We start from the raw sequence: 16,957 nt of genomic DNA, 5'->3' as shown, positions 1-16,957 counted from the left end.
TTTAGATCCAGGTCGGGGGGGGGGGCTCATTTAATGCCATAGAGCCGTGGTGGCGAACCTTTGGCACTCCAGATGTTATGGACCTCAATTCCCATCAGCCCCTGCCAGCATGGTCAATTAGCCATGCTGGCAGGGGCTGATGGGAATTGTAGTCCATAACATCTGGAGTGCCAAAGGTTCGCCACCACTGCCATAGAGTCTACCCTTCAGTGTGGTGTAGTGGTTAAGAGCAGGTGGATTCTAATCTAATCTTTGATTCCTCACTCTTCCACCCTGAGTGGAGAAGGATTATCTGGTGAACCAGATGTGTTTCTCCACTCCTACATTCCTGCTGGATGACCTTGGGCTAGTCACGGTTCTTCAGAACTCTCTCAGCCCCACCTGCCTCACAAGGTGCCTGTTGTGGGGAGAGGAAGGGAAAGGAGGTCATAAGCCACCTTGAGTCTCTTTACAGGAGAGAAAGTGGGGATATAAATCCAAACTCCTCCTCCTCCTCCTCTTCCTCTTCTTCTTCTTCTCCTCCTCCTCCTCCTCCTCCTCCTCTTTTTCTTCTTCTTCTTCTTTTTCTTCTCCTCCTCCTCCTCCTCCTCCTCCTCTTCTAGGGGAACTCCGTAGTTTGGAGAGGTGTTGTGATTCTGGGAGATCCCTACCAACTGGGGAAAAGCAGGTCTGAGTCTGAGCAGGAAATACCAAGCAGGGAAAGGGCTGAGCCATCCTCCCTACCAACTCCACTATCTCATTTTTTTAAAAAAATGTAGAGAACATTGCCCAAACTGGCCTAATAATATTTATTATTCTTTGGATTTCTACCCCGCTGTTTCCCAGCCAAACCAGGCTCGGGGCAAATTAATGCACTTTCAAACTGCTTTCAGTGCTCTTTGAAGCTGTGCGGAATAGCAAAATCCACTTGCAAACAGTTGTGAAAGTGGTTTGAAAACGCATTATTTTGCGTGTGCGGAAGGGGCCTTAGTGTTAAAAGCGCTTTTAATGTTCCATATGTTACCACAGTAATGTAGTCATGGGGGTAACCTAAGAAATGCTTTTTCAGTGGTGGTTCCATGCCTATATGGTTCAACTGGTGCCTACCTCACTTTCTATTTTACTTTATAAAACATGATTTTTAACCCCAGCTTTTAATTCAGAGGGTTCACCTTTAACATGTTTATGGCCTGCTTTTGGCCAGAGAATCATTTTACCTTCATCATTTTTGGCTGCTCAGTGTTTATTTTATACTGCTGTTACGCCCTGGCTCATTTTAATAGCATTGGCCTATTTTTATAGTTGTTTTTTAAATAGCTTTGTTTTTAATGGTTATGTTTTAATGGCTTAGTTTTTAATAACTGCGTTTTAATGGCTTTGTTTTATTAACTTAGTTATAAATGTTCATGAGCATGTCTCTGGAGAGGTGGTATCTATATTTTGAAAACACTGTACAACAACCCTGTTAGGTAGACCAATGTTAGTATTTTTTTATATTGCCGATGGGAGAGGACTGAGGCAGAGTGGCTTGCTTCAGACCCTTTTAATAAGTTTGTAGCAGAGGTGAGATTTGAGCCAAATATTTTGTGTACCGTAGTTTAGAGGATAAAAACAGGAAGATCATGCATCTTGGTATGTTTATAAAATGCAAACTCCTGCAGCCTCAATTTATACTAAGGCTCATATATGCCATTAAAGGTTTTGTATTTGTATTTGTTGTTGTACTAAGGCTCATTCCGCACATGCAAAATAATGCACTTTCAAACTGCTTTCAGTGCTCTTTGAAGCTGTGCAGAATAGCAAAATCCACTTGCAAACAGTTGTGAAAGTGGTTTGAAAACGCATTATTTTGCGTGTGCAGAAGGGGCCAAAGTTAGGTAAGGGAGGGAATTTAGCCTTTCAACTGCTAATTATATTTGCTGCATCAAACCAGCTCCCACACCCCAACCAGTTATTAGTGTTTTAGAGGCAAAAACACATGTTTTCAAAGATACATCTTTCCTCCTCTTGGACTACTGAGAACACAGCAGGGAGACCCAGTTTTGAATAGTGACACTAAGCAGCAGCTGAAGGGTTAACCTGTCTCCTGTCCCTACATTGCCCTCGGGCAAACTGAGGCTGCACAAGAGTGCTGTTGACATTTTACAGATGAAACAAGACGCCTGAGTATGCTCATGTCTGGTTTTTTTTTCATCCTGAAACTCCGAACCAGTGTGCTGCAACAGCATGTAATAACTTAGAGTATCTGGGTCTAAGTTCTACTTAAGTTTTCTTCGACGTGTCTCACTCGAAGCAGTCAGGATTCCATTCGCAGCCACCGCCAACACACGCACACACAAGCACGCATACTTCTGAAAATTGCCGAGGAAAAAAAATGAATGACAACTAACCTTTGTCTTAAGGCACTCTTTGGAGTTTCAGATGAGTCTTCCTTGACAGTTCTGCTATTAATAGCGGCTTTTTCTCCTGGTCTGAAAATGCAGAGCTGAGCCCAACTGGGAATTAGAGACGTTCATAATAGTTTTCTGCCGGCAGCAAAGGCAAGAAATAAATACATAAATAATAATAATAAAACACCGCAGTCATTTGTGGAGGTGGATTTATAACACTAGGAATGAGTGTAACACTTTGTACACCCCCTCTTTCCTGGGGGGTAGGAAATTTCAGGGTGCAGGCATGAATAGATCCCCCCCCCAGTTCAAAAATGGGAAGAATCCTTGGCCCCTCTCGCACGTGCAGAATAATGCACTTTCAATCCACTTTCACAATTGTTTAAAAGAGGATTTTGCTATTCCGCACAGTAAAATTCAGCTGCAAAATGCATTGAAAGTGGAATGAGAATCTCTATCCTGGAGAGCTAGTTCTTATATAGCAAAGCAAAAAAAAAAAAAAAGAACTTTGAGGAATTTTTTTTGTAGCCAGTTTAGAAAATGGATTTTTGGGAGGTAAAAATTACAAAATAACTGGCTATTGTGAAAGTAACACAAAGTCATTCAAAGACCGGGGAATGAACCCCAATTTGTTGTTGTGAGCCCTTTGAAGAGGGACTATTTGGTTTATGTTTCTTTGTGTAAATTATCACACAGTAAAAAAGCCCGTGCAGATACTGTTTATATATAAAAGCTTATTTATAATTAATGTATATTGTGTATTAAACAGTAGAGACATTGGTACATTAATACCATTAGCCATACAGGTCCTTGCTTGGATTGTTAACCTCCAGGTAGTAGCTGGGGACATCCTGGGATTACAACTGATCTCCAGATGACAGAGATCAGTTCCCTTGAAAAAAAATGGCTGCTCTGGGAGGTGGACTCTATGGTATCCGCTCCTCCGCCCCTCCGATCTCCACATATTTCCCAATCTGGAGTTGGCAACCTTAGCTCCCTACCTGATGTTTGTGTGAATTAGGACAAAGTATTCTAAATATTTTAGAAATAGTACAGCGTTCCGCCCCCATTTCAAGCAATCCCTTTCTCCTTTTCCTGGAATCTAATCAAATGGGCTGGATGATTTCTTCCCACAGAGAGCACCAGTACCCCACTTGAAGAAACGGGACTTGGTGGATAGTGAAATGTATTATATAAAACAAGGATTGATGAATCATAGTGAATGGCATTTTTCAGGAGGGGGAGAGAGAGAGCTCCAGAGATGCATTGATGCCTTTGAACTGTCAGTCAACCTGCTGTACATTTGTTCCTGAGACATTTTTTAGAAGTGCATGAAATATGCCTCAGGTGAATGCATAATAGAGGCATGTAAAATTCCTTTGTCTTTAACCAGAGGCTCACCACCCACCTTTACCTAAAACAGTTTCTTTGGATCCGCTACTCTTTCCCTAAATGTCAATTAATAGGACAGCCAGAATATTTGATATTTTCCCCCATTCAGACATTGGATTTTCTCAGACAGGAAGTCTTAACAAATTTACTTGTAGACCAGAAGAAGAAGAGTTTGGGTTTATACCCCCCTTTCAGAGGTGGGATCCAGCAGGTTCTCACAGGTTCCCGAGAGTAGGTTACTAATTATTTGTGTGTGTCGAGAGGGGGTTACTAATTGGTGATTTTGCCATGTGATTTTTTACTTAGTTACGCCCCTCCTCCACTCCTCATCAGTAGCGCGCAGAACTTGAAGCAGTCTAGCAGGAGGTGCACCAGCGTGCATGGCAGCCTGCGCCTGCGTGCATTTGTTTCCCACCCAAGGACTGGCGCAGCAGCTGCATCCTTGCCACAGCCATGCCCAGCAATGCCCCACCCCCGGAATGCCCAGCCACACCCCCATCGTGCCCAGCCCAGCCCCACTGGTGCTACGCCACTGTTTGAATCCCACCACCATGGGAACCTGTTACTAAAATTTTTGGATCCCACCACTGCCCCCTTTCTCTCCTGTAAGAGGACTCAAAGAGGCTTACAATCTCCTTTCCCTTCCCCCCCTCACAACAAACACCCTGTGAGGTGGGTGGGGCTGAAAGAGTTCTGAAGAACTGTGACTAGCCCAAGGTCACCCAGCTAATCTTAGTTTCCCAGATAAGCCTCCACAGCTCAAGTGGCAGAGAAGGGAATCACATCCGGTTCTCCAGATTAGAGTGCACCAGTCCTGGAAGGAGATTTTACATCAAAATGAGGGTCAGGTCAGGCCAAGATGGCACCCTGACCCCAAATGCTGACCTGTTTATTCCAGAGTCTGGGGCTCATTCCGCACATGCAGAATAATGCACTTTCAAACTGCTTTCAGTGCTCTTTGAAGTTGTGCGGAATAGCAAAATCCACTTGCAAACTGTTGTGAAAGTGGTTTGAAAACGCATTATTTTGCGTATGCGGAAGGGGCCTGAGAGATGTTTTGGCATAACAATATATGGTTCTCATCCTTCAATTGCTGATCAAAGCACATTGGTATTATTATAAGTTTGCAGGAATGCATTGGGCCACAGGATGTCTGTCAGTTTCTCAAGGTAGCCTTAAGTGTGAATCTTTGCACCCACTTTCCTCATATCTCTAGCATCAGCTTTGTAACAGTGTTTGTTATGTTAACAGGACTTTCTTTGAATTCTTTGGCCATTTCTGCAAGGTCCAAATATCCTGGGTTGAGCAAGAGAAATACCCTGTTCCGTGCAAGAAGTTCGCACGGTTCCTGGTCCTGAAGCAGGTTTGCCCTGTGAAATTTCCCCCAGCCTGGGGTATTCAAAAATCACCACATCGGCGATTCTTTTCAGAAATCCTGGGGCGAGCTTGCTACCATGCAGAAACAGTTTATTTTTCCTGCCCAGCCACATGATTTCCCCACCTGATGTTCATTCAAGCTGCCACTCAAAAACAACAGCCAGTCAGAACGCAGGACACGCTCAGATACGCGGGGCATCCTCAGATACGCTTGCAATGTAAATACAGAAGTCCCAGACTTATGCGAAAGAAATTGGAGTATTTCCTCCCGGTCTTCACTAGATTGCTTCACAGAAACGGGAAGCCACGCGAAGGGAGAAACTGGGATAAAACAGACCCGGATTGTAAGAAACCAGTTGTATCCAGGTATGATTGTGTCGTGTGGAAACAGCCTTTACAGCAATGGCCCAATGTACCAGTAGCTGGATGAAAACCAGAGTACCTATTTGACAAGGGAAACACTTGAAAACTAGTCATTATTCTTTAAGGCGTCCCATCTAAAGTCTATTTTATTTATTTCCTAATATCTATTAAAAGAAGAAAATAGAGAAAAAAATCTTTTTTCCTTATTTCTTTCTTTTTCTTCTATATGCCTACTACTTATCCAAGGGCATACTTTCTGGGAACTGTGCCAAGTTACCAAACAAAGCAATGGTTTACATTCTTTGAAGCCGTGTTTTATGAATGGCTGGCACATTGCTAACTGTAAATAAAGCAATGAAGTTAATTTTTTTTTACCCATAAGCATTTTAGCAAGCAAATTTAAAAAAAAATAAATTTACATTCATAGCACAAACTGAAATGTTTACAGAACAAAAGCTAAATTGTTTATTCTTTTTGTAAAAAGCTGAGATTCACATTCATAAAAGAATAAAACAGTGTGTTTTCTGTTGACATTTCATCCTCAAAGATGACACCACAACGGAACTGAAATTGAAGAGCCAGATAGATTACGAAACATCAACTCAGTAAACAGAAGTCCGACGATTGCAAACTGTAAATCTTTTCAACACAAGAAGTCTAATGTGCAGATGATAATCAAAATTGAGGCTTTCGACAGGTTACAGCGTTGAGTGACTTTATTGCTGTTGGATCCATTCCAGTACTTTTTTGCCCTTTGGCTATATCCGCTTCAGAGATATGTCTTTCCTTTACCACCAGAGCCTGGGGCAATAACATTCTTTAAAAAGCCACAATAGCAGGGGCGTAATGAGGCAAACTGGAGCCCTGGGCAAAACCTGAGTTGGATGCCCCCCCCCCCCATGGGCGGCCACTCCAACACGACCAAATTTTTTTTGCACCTGGACATTGGTGCCTGAAGGAGGTGCATTTTTAGACATATCAGCCCCAAAATTGGAAACAATGGGGGATGGGGGCACCCCCTTGGGGAGTCCATACCTTTGGATTCCCTGAACCGAACCTCACCAAACTTGGGGGGGTAGCATAAGGACAGTCCCCTGATGATACGCCGAAATGTTGGTGCCGCTAGCCTAAAAACCTGCGCCCCCTGCAGGCCAAAAATGGAAAACCACTCCAAATACCCCCAAAACAAACCCTGCATTTTGATGCCCCCCATAAAGCGATGCCCTGGGCAGCTGCCCACCTTGCCCAATGGGCATTACGCCCCTGCATGATAGATCCACTTGGATCAACTGAAGCATTTCCTTATGGTTAAGACAGAGCATTCCCCCGTTCTGCATCAGATCTCTGAAATTTGCATGCTGTTCCTGAGGGATCCTCCACCCAAGAGACATTTAGGGGGCTTTTTGGACCGTAGCATCAGGGGTAAGGCAGAGATCTTGCACTCCTCTGTTAGAAATCCCTTGTCTACAGAAACCTTCCAGTGGATTAAGCCAATATTCTGCAACTTGATGCCCCCACCCAGAGACTTTGGTGATGGGTGGGAAATAAATTTACAGAAAATAAATAAATAAATCTGATCCTTCAGGCTTTTAATGAATTTGTTGCTGGGCATTTCTCCTTCTGTATTTCCAGGACTGAGCTTTTCATGAGAGGGTCTTGCTTATCACCTGTGAGAATTTTGGATGCTGATGTTTTAAAGTTCTTTTTTGGCCATCAAATTGTAGCTGACTTATGGACCTCTTCCACACAGCAAATGTATAACGGGTTGCAGTCGGGACAAAGGAACCCGTTTTCCTGTTTTCCCATTCGCATGCATCCATGCAGGCAGCAACTGGAGCCCATGGAAATAATCCGGGTTGCTGTTGCCCCTTCACATCTATTTTTTAAAATTACTTCCCAACCCTGCATAGCTACGCGGGCATGCACAAATGAACATGTAGTAGTGCACTGCCGACCCAGCAGTGCCGTAGTAGAACGTTGGGACGCCAACGGACCTGCGGCCTTGCCGGTCGCATCGCACCCCCACTCCTCATCCCCCCATGAGTCACGGGTCGTGAACTGTCTGGCTCAATCACCGGGCGCAGGGACAATGGTCTTGCCCCCAGGTGAGGATTAGGCTCAGGCAGCGTGCGGCATCTTCTCGCGCCGCGTAGCCAGATGAGATCATGCCATCACCTGATGATCTCCCGACCTCCCAGCTCTCCCGGAACTCCCCAGTCCTCCCTCCTGCGCCCCGATAGAGTAACAATAAAGGTGCCAGGAACCCGGCAGGCGCGAGACTTCGCTAGGAACCACCTTGGGACCTCCGGTCTCCCAGCTGCTGGCGATCTCCACCCAGATGTTATCTACCGCGTCGTCGTCTACGGATTGCTAACTACAGCTGACCAGCGATGGAGTGCGAGCCCTACATGAACACAGGGCTGATTTTGCTTCACTTCCAAGATCTGATGAGATCTGGCTAACCTGGTCAGACATGCTGGCATCGCTGAGAAGACCTCTTAGTCGAAACAAGTTTTATTATAATGCTTTTAATATAGGCATAGATCTCTTAATCTTTAGGAAATCATTTGTTTGAAATGGTTAATGTTTCAGATTTTATTTTTGTATTCATGTACAGGATTTTATTGTTTGTAGAGATTATAATTTATGCCTAATAAAGGTTTACTGTACTGTAATGGTTAATGTTTAATGACAGCGAAACTGAAATCTGCATTTTACACCTCTTGTTTTGGATGATTTGCTGCTTGCAACCAGTTGGTTATTCACTGTATTCCGTTGATGGTTTATCTGGACACATCCTCAGCTGGAGTTTTGTGTTCTGTTGGGGTTGTCTGAGGATAATTTCACCTCCCACTTTTTCACTTACCTTAACTCCTCCTCTCCATTTCTGTCCAGGCTGCTTCCAGCCCAGAGATAAGGAAAAGGAGGTTCCCGGATTCTTCTGCTGAACCTGAAGTTTGACAAACCAATTTTTAATCAGGGAAACAGCACCAGAGGAGAGACCCACTAACCTCCATTTTTCAAGCATCCCAATCCCAGTATAGACCCAGTTCCTTTATGGTTGCTTTTTAAAGTCAAATAAGAATCCTGGATTTCTAGCAGCAAAATTCCGGCGTCACATTTAGTCTGATCTTCAGGTAAATCAAACACTGATTGCTTCTGCTAAATCTTTGGAGGGAGAGAACTCACGCTGGATGTGTGCATCACCAGAAAACTGTCCAAGAATTTTGTGAAGGATTTGAGGAGCAAATTTTCCGGGACCTTTTTAATATCTGGGACCCTGAAGGATAAATAGCAGTTTGATTAGCCCAGTTTGGCCTGAGCTTGCCATAGCTTGGCAGCTAAGAAGCACTGGCCATGGTCAGAACTTGTACGAGAGACCACTAAGGAAAACTTGGGTTGCTATATGGAGTAAGGCAACTGCAAACCACCTCTGTTCATCTCCTGCCTGCAGCACCCTGTGGAAGGGGCTGTCAGGCATGGGTAGCAACTTGATGGCATGTTCTCCTCCTTCAGGGTGGGATTCCACCTGACAATTTATTGGGGCATAATAATGAGCTCCCAAAGGCACCTGGTAGGCCACTGCGAGTAGCAGAGAGCTGGACTAGATGGACTCTGGTCTCATCCAGCTGGCTTGTTCTTATGTTCTTAATGCCATAATGTCCACCTTCCAAAGTGGTCATTTTCTCCAGGTGAACTGATCTCTGTCGCCTGGTCAGTTGCAATCCCAGGAGATCTCCACCCACCACCTGGAAGATTGACAGAAGATAAAATCAAAATGGAGAAGCATAGTCATGTGGCCTGAATTATCTATGGCTACCATTCTTGATCCTCCTTGATCTGAGATTGCAAATGCCTGAGCAGACCAGGTGCTTGGGAGCAACAGCCGCAGAAGGCCATTGCTTTCAAATCCTGCATGTGAGCTCCCAAAGGCTCTTTCTTACATTCTAATTAGACACAAAACCTACTGTGTGGGAAATGGCTGATATAGAGTCCATAAAGCAGTGTTTATGCTGCTTATTACCCTTTGTCTGCATCAGTTCATTTGTGAACATAAGTAGACATTTGTAAACATTCTGCTATGAGAATTTTCCTTTGTAAACGTTGTTACGAAGTCTTTTTGTTGTAGTTAATAAATAATGTTAGTCTGTTAAACTATGAATTGTTTTCAAACCATAGCAGTAAGGCCCTCTATGACCAATCTCTATGGCCGATTCTGCCCCGCCCTTGCCTCGCTGTGGTGCAAAGGTTGCACCAGAAGTGCTCCAGAAGTGCACCAGAAGTGCTCTTGCTGTCCACAGGGAACATGTGAAGCACTGGCAGGGCAAGAGAAAGTGCATTGGGACAAGAAATCTCGCCTCAATGCCCTTGGAGCAGCAGTAGCGTAGGAGGTTAAGAGCTCGTGTATCTAATCTGGAGGAACCGGGTTTGATTCCCAGCTCTGCCCCCTGAGCTGTGGAGACTTATCTGGGGAATTCAGATTAGCCTGTGCACTCCCACACACGCCAGCTGGGTGACCTTGGGCTAGTCACAGCTTCTCGGAGCTCTCTCAGCCCCACCTACCTCACAGGGTGTTTGTTGTGAGGGGGGAAGGGCAAGGAGATTGTAAGCCCCTTTGAGTCTCCTGCAGGAGAGAAAGGGGGGATATAAATCCAAACTCTTCTTCTTCTTCTTCTTCCTCTCTGTGTGCTGCAGGGAGGAAACGCATCAGGAAAAGGGATGAGCAGCAAGGGAAATCCTGGGACTTGACAGATGCCCTAGCCCAATATTTTATAGCTGAAAAGATTAAAGGGCATGTGATGTGAAGGAAGGTCTCCCCTGAGACTTTGGATAGTCTTTGACAGAGTAGCTGAGAGACCCATGACCTGACTTGGTAAAAGATGGCTTTGTGTGTTCAATAACAGTAGCTGCATTCTCTCCTGTTCTTTGACCGCTGGATCTCCAGATTGCCACCGGACCACCCGACCTGCAGGGCAGCATCTTATGCATACTTGAGGTGTACCATTAACAAATCTGCTATGGGAACTCTAAGAAGTGAATTCACATTGCGAAAGAAAATCAGAGAGAAACAATTTCAGGGCAAGTTAAAATCATGTGACTACAAATATTTGACAGAAGTCGATCATGTTGGGGTCGCTTTGCATCCTAGTTAATTTTCGACAGATCAAGAACGAAAGATCAAAGTCAGATTGGACAGACATTATCTGAAGGTCTCTGAAACACGCCACAATCTCAGTAAGTAAGCGATATTTGTTTTTATAACGTTTCTTCAGCTCGGATGTTTGTTTTGATATTTAAACAGAGTTGATAGCTGAGCCGGAAAACAAAGCAGCACAGTAATTTGATGTGAAGCGAACATGAGATGAGGCTCTTCATGGCACGGAGAGAAACATCACTTGTTAAAATGTACCCATTGAGAGACTATTAGTAGCACTGCTATTACAAACACCTGTACAGTTGCCAATCGATGTATTTTTGTAGCCAAGGTTGCCACATGAAATTACAAGCTCTGGAGTATTTTGCGAAGTGCATCATACCCGTTCTGGAAGAAGAGATTTTGAAACTGGGCCTGTTGTTTTACGACACTTTCTCTAAGCAGAGTTTTACTCTTTGAGGTCAACTGAAGTCAAAAGGCTCAGAAAGATGCAACTCAGTTTATGAGCAGACTGTTTAAGAGCAGTCCTAAGCAGGTCAACTCAGAAGCAGTGGCGTAATGGCCAAGAGAAGGGGGATGTGTGACGCACCGGGCATGTGCAGGCGTGGGGGCATGGCGGGGGCATTCTGGAAGGCCCGAGGGGCAGGCAGGGGCGTGGTAGGGGCGCAAGGCACAAGTGTGACCCAGGCACAGTTCCCCCTCGCTCTGGCCCTGCTCAGAAGTAAGTCCCATCTAAATCAGTGTGGTACTTTGTTCCAGGAAAAGAAAAGAGATGCTCTTGTTTATTTATTGTTATTAGTGCATGATACCTTTGCTTATTGGGACTGAGGCTGATTACAGAAGTGTGGTAAAATCATCCATAAATAAGTACGATATATATATATATATATATATATATATATATATATATATATATATATATATATATATATATATATATATATATATATATATATATATATATATATATAATGATTTCAGGCAATAGATAGCTAGATTTGAATCCGATCACCTCACAAGCCAACAAGACTTTTGGGATATAAGCTTTTGAGGGGCAAAATGAAGAGGAGCTTGACTCTCTTCGAAAATCTTGTTGGTCTCTAACGTGCTACCGGGCTTGAATCTAGCTGTATTCATGCAGGTCAATATGGCTATCCTCTGAAATTATCAGGCAATTAGTAAGTGGATTACAAGATATGATAATATTTGAAGACAAAAGAAGGCAATTGGGCTGGTTGTTATTAATTTATAGTCCACCTTTCTTATTGGGACTGAAGGCTGATTACAATTGTGATAAAAATCATCCATAAATAAGTTGATTTTGAGATATATATATATATATATATATATATATATATATATATATATATATATATATATATATATATATATATGTATGTATATATATATATATATATATATATATATATATATATATATATAAATGATTTCAGCGAACTGTCGATGTAGATTTGAATCCGATCACCTCAGAAGCCAACAAGACTTTTGGGATATAAGCTTTTGAGGGTCAAAAATGAAGGGAGCTTTGACTCTCTTCGAAAATCTTGTTGGTCTCTAACGTGCTACCGGGCTTGAATCTAGCTGTATTCATGCAGGTCAATATGGCTATATACATGGAGCAATTGGTGGGAGTGGATTACAAGATATGATGTATTTGAGACAAAAGGAGGCAATTGGGCTGGTTGTTGTGGGCCCATGATCCATGCCTGCTTATTGGGACTGAAGGCTGATTACAATTGTGATAAAAATCATCCATAAATAAGTTGATTTTGAGATATATATATATAATGACCTCAGGCAATCGATAGCTGGATTTGAATCCGATCACCTCAGAAGCTAACAAGACTTTTGGGATATAAGCTTTTGAGGGTCAAAAATGAACAGAGCTTTGACTCTCTTCGAAACTCTTGTTGGTCTCTACCCGGCTTGAATCTAGCTGTATTCATGCAGGTCAATATGGCTATCCTCTGAAACTATCAGGCAATTAGTAAGTGGATTACAAGATATGATAATATTTGAAGACAAAAGAAGGCAGTTGGGCTGGAATTGCAGAATGGAAACGGGGCAGATCAATGCATTCCATCTCTCTGTTTAAGGCAAGACAATCAGGAAAAGAAAGACTTCAGTCCTAATAACAGTCACTTCTTCAGCTGCTTTACCACATCTACAAGAAGTAACGTAAATTAGGCTTGGTAAATACCCTAAAATTTGGTAAAATTTGGATCCAGATTTATTCGGGCATAAAATTATCTGTATGCCTGAATAAGACAAATAACATAGGAAATAACAAATAGCCCCCATCTCCTGTTAGCTCCCATTGGAAACAATAGAGGATGCGGCACCCACTTTGGGGGTCCATAACTTTGTCCCCCCTGAGCCAAACTTCACCAAACCCATATCATCAGGGTTTGGTATCATCAGGTAGTATCATCAGGAAAGTCTCCAGATGATATCCTGAAATTATGTTGCTGTTAGCTTTAAAAATGCATCCCCTGCAGGCCAAAATGCAAAAAAACACCAAAAATACAAAAAAAAAAGCCCAAATACCTGGTATTTGAATTCATTCACATTCAGGCAGGACATATTCGGCCGATTTTTGCCCGAATATGTCCGAATTCACCCAGATTCGGGCTGAATCTGGTATTTGTTTTACCCAAATCTCCAGTTTCTCCAGGGGAAGTGATCTCTATAGTCTAGAAAGAAGCTGTAGTTCCAGGGGATCCTCAGATTCCACTCAGAGGTTGACATCTCTAAACAGATGCATTCTGGAAGTATCCAGCTGGTACCCTGATTTCCAGGCATGTGCAGGCTCAGTTTGGACTGGGGATATTCCATACAAAGGTCACCCGCGTCAGCCATTCTCCTGCTCAGTGCACCATTTTCCTGACCTGAAATGTATTGCGATATTTGGATACCATAGCAGGGTTTGTCCAGTCATAGAAGTGCGACATTGAGTGCAATAAATAAATCTCCCAATAAGCTGACTGCAAGAAGTAAAATATGCATTTAGAGTAGATTCTGTTTGCATTCAGGTTGCAGTTGAAAGGAAGAGAAAGAAGCCTGTTCTAAATAACGACACTAAATGCAGCTAGACCCATAGTTGTGACAGGGGACAGGGCACGTGGTAATTGCTTGTGTGTGAGCATTTGTGTCTCTGGGTTTGCCATACGGCTATACCATTCCACCCAGCAACAGCGTGCTGACGTTCCATTCCAAGCCATATTCCATTCCAAGCCATGTCTGCAATAATTGAGTAGCATCTGCACATCTGGCCGCAAAGAGAACTTTCCCTGTCACAAGTGACCAGCTGATCTGGCATGATGTGTATGGGAGGATGAGATATTGTTTCTGCATGAGAGGCCTGTAGATATGTGTGACTTGAAAAGCCATGTGGAGAGTGGGAAGAAAAATAGTGTCAAATTCTGAGGCTGAAGTCAACACGAGACTCTGGATTCTTGACCAGAAGCCTTTATCGATAACAACAGCACGTACCTGACTTTGCAAAAGCCAGTTCTGACCACACTTGCATCTGCCCTGTCTTTATGGAGAATGAAGTTGCAGTGAGTGATGGCATCAAAGTGAGTGATCCATCCACATAGAAAAGTACTCAGGTGGTTGTTTGGATCGTCATGAAGGGGAACGATAAAAGTATCCCGCTGGAGGGACGCAGCAGTTTGCTGACTTGTACAGTTTTGTTTGGCTCAGTTCTCTCATCTACTTTTGCTCAGCAAGTTGCTGGCAAATAGAACAAAAGGTTTCACAGACTTCTTACAAAATAATACATTCCAGGCTGCTCTTTTCTCGCCTCTGCTTTGCTCCGCTTTGCCTCTCTGTTGAAAGATCTCGCAGTCCTTCATATCGCTGTGCTTTTATCGCAGAGGAAACTCCAGGATATGTTAGATGTGAGGAGAAGGGCCAATTCATTTCCCTTTAAGGGGATCCCCAAGGTATGGATAGAAAGGTGGGAGTCATGGGGATATTAGACCAAAGAGGATGGGAAAGAAAAATCTGTCTTGTTGTAAAGGGGAGAGAGAAGCTGTCTTACAAAAAATACTGAATGTTACAATGGGAGATGTAGAACTGTTGCAGTTTCATATTCATCTTCCTGCCCTGGGTGCGAAAACCCTACTTTTTAAAGAAGCTGAGATGATCCGGATTTCAGTACCCAGTGGCTACCTGCCACTGGTCGGTTGCATGCTGTTGAGGTGGATTCTGGAACGTAGTTTTTAATCAGCTAGTTTTTGAATCAGATGATCAAATGATAGAATGGTAACAAAGCACGAAGGTTGCAAACGCAGCTATGTTTATCCGATCGCTCTGTGGAAAGAGGCAACACTGTATAAGTGCTACTATAGAAAAAAAACCCTCCAGTGCTATTCATACAGAGGTGGCTGGGACAGCATTCTCAGGTTGTGTGTGAAATATTCTAGGGCAGTGGTGGCGAACCTATGGCACGGGTGCCAGAGATGGCACTCAGTGCCCTCTCTGTGGGCACACGCGTGCAGAATTCGTCATGGGGGGGGAATTGCCCCCCCCCCACATCTAGGCTGGCCTGGGCCACTGGACTTGATGTGCGTGCACCTCAGCGAGCAGGGAGGACTCAGCTGGTGGGCCTGCTTCTTGTGCTCCAGGTGGCTGCTGCTCGGGGGTGGGGGGGAGAGGTGGCAGAGATGCTAGAGAGGTGCAGAGTGGCGCACGTAAGACTTGTTGGAGGCTACAGCAGGCTGGCCCCTGCTTGAAGGGGTTATTTAGGTTAAATTGCCACATTGGCATTTTGCGATAAATAAGTGGGTTTCAGTTTGCAATTTGGGCACTCGGTCTCGAAAAGGTTGACCATCACTGTTCTAGGGTATCTGGGCTGTATGGCTGTGTTTTCAGCCCAGAAACCACACAGCACTCCAGTGATTCTGGCTGTGAAAGCCTTCGACAATACATTCTATGGTAACCAGGGAACCTACATGGTGTATCTCCCATATTCCCTTCCCATTCTATTTTCTTTTTCCTCCTCCACTCCCCGGCAGCTCCTATGTCTTCTCCCCTTTCTTTGCTTTCTTTTCCTCTTCTTCCTCATCAACCAACCTTTTGTTTATCTGCTTCCTCAGGTCTTCAGCTTTACTAATTTATTTACTTCATTCATACCCCACCTTTCTCCCCAATGGGAACCCAGAGCAGTTTACATCATTGCTTTCTCCTCCATTTTATCATCACAACAGCTTTGTGAGGTAGGTTAGGGTGAGAGAAAGAGACTTGCCCAGCACGCTTCCATGGCAGAGGGCGGATTTGCACCTGGGTCTCCCGGTTCCTAGTCTGACATTCTAACCACTTTCCGCACCTTCTCTCAACTTTCCTTTCTTTCCCCTCCCTAGTCAGCATCTCCCTGGCAGATGACTAGCCAAGCTGCAAACATTGGGTGGTTGCAATTCACGCAGGTGAGTTGTGTGGTAGCCATTGGGGGGCATGGCCAATTGGCACAAGGCACGCACCTGGTGCTCTGAGCCCCACGCAGTTATGTGGCATCAAGTCATTTGATACCGTTTCTCCAAAAATAAGACATATCCCCTGAGAATGAGACGTAGTAGAGGTTTTGCTGAAGTGCTAAATATAAAGCATCCCCCGAAAGTAAGATGTAGCAAAGTTTTTGTTTGGAAGCATGCCCGTCGAACAGAACACCAGAGCATGCAGCTGTGGAGCGGAAAAATAAGACATCCCCTGAAAATAAGACATAGTGCATCTTTGGGAGCAAAAATTAATATAAGACACTGTCTTATTTTCAGAGAAACACGGTAGTTGCTGCCTCATCTGGGTGAGTCCTGCAAATTGCATGGAGTATGCTCACCCTGCAAGTATGCTCACTCTACAAGTGAATATTTTTAATGCCCTGTACCAGGTGGACATGTTTTCCTTTCCCTGTTCAGTACTATAGGGAGATTCAACTTGATGAAGGGTTGAATCCCTCAGAGTTTCATCCTAGTTGCGGGAGTTTTTATAGGTTGGTTTATAATTTCCAGTACATCACAGGTAAACAACTGTGAAACCAATAACCATTTTAAGTGTGGGCTTTCACAATAGGAAAAGCAAAACAAAATTCACTGAGCAGAACCTGAAGTTGCTGTGCATATGCTAAATGGAATGTTTTTGTTGTTTTTGGTGCTTTAGTGATGAACCTGCGAACATTCAGAAGAGTGCATAATAACTGAATGGAAATTTGGAATATTGAAAAAAATGGAATAACTGAACTTCATAATAACTGAATGGAAATTTTTGAAGCTAATTTCATCAT

Source organism: Sphaerodactylus townsendi, linkage group LG06 (genome assembly GCF_021028975.2).
Source record: "Sphaerodactylus townsendi isolate TG3544 linkage group LG06, MPM_Stown_v2.3, whole genome shotgun sequence".
Taxonomy (NCBI): Eukaryota; Metazoa; Chordata; class Lepidosauria; order Squamata; family Sphaerodactylidae; genus Sphaerodactylus; species Sphaerodactylus townsendi.
The sequence above is the reverse complement of the archived record's forward strand: the minus strand, read 5'-3'. Positions refer to the sequence as shown.